The 822-nt window shown below is 43.4% G+C and overlaps 1 protein-coding gene across 1 annotated transcript in view; it reads left to right on the top strand.

The window, feature by feature from the left end:
* Sptb (spectrin beta, erythrocytic) overlaps positions 1-822 on the top strand; it is a 135344-nt gene that overhangs the window by 60333 nt on the left and 74189 nt on the right. The gene's annotated exons all lie outside the window — the stretch shown is intronic.

Genomic DNA, 822 nt, shown 5'->3' with positions numbered 1-822 from the left:
TGTGTGTGTGTATGTGTGTGTGTGTGTCTAGTGGAGGGAATATCTTACATTTCTAGTAAAAATGGTTTTTCTCCCTGCTGTCTGAGATCTTTGGGAAACATCCCCTTGCCCCCCTTTTAACCAACTGTTTCTATTGTCTCCCTGGAACTTGACTCAGGGGAAGTATACTCTGAGAAACTTTGAGCTGTATGGACGGAGTGGGGTGTGTGTATGGGGTGGAGCTGGCCTTTACCTGGTTGGACCTGAACACCATCATTGGTTGCTGCTATCTTCTACTTTGCCAAGAAAGTCTAAACCCTTCCCATAGTGCGTTCTGTGGGTAAAATCCTCTGTCTTAAAGTGCTGCTTGAGGTGTCTTCCTCTTTTCCTCCCTCCACTCTATTCCAGATACCTTAGTTCCTGGAAAACCTGGCAGCATGGGCAGTGTCTTAGGCCCCTTTGGTAATGGCTTCTCACTCCAGACCAGGACTGTGGCATCTAATCTCCTTTGTCATCATAGGACTTGACCGTCTCCATTTGTGTCTTGTGTATTGTAGGAAACACTTTCCCCCTCATCTTCTCATCCTACCTAACTCTATAAAATCCTTCTTTGGTTTTCCTTGGGAATTATGGAAGAGCAGTGTCCCTTTCCTTTTGCTTAAGCAATTTTAACTTCTTCAAATAACCAAATCAACTTGAAACACTAGCCTTGTCCCTCTGGGGCTTTGCCTTTGTCTCCCTGAATGCTACATTTGATTGTAATGGCCCCAGTGATGTCCAGGGAAAGGGTAACCATGTTCCGTATGTTTCATAATCTTTTTTTTTTTTTTTTTTTTTTTTTTT

Source organism: Microtus ochrogaster, chromosome 1 (assembly GCF_000317375.1).
Source record: "Microtus ochrogaster isolate Prairie Vole_2 chromosome 1, MicOch1.0, whole genome shotgun sequence".
NCBI lineage: Eukaryota > Metazoa > Chordata > Mammalia > Rodentia > Cricetidae > Microtus > Microtus ochrogaster.
This window is presented reverse-complemented; position numbering and strand designations above follow the sequence as displayed.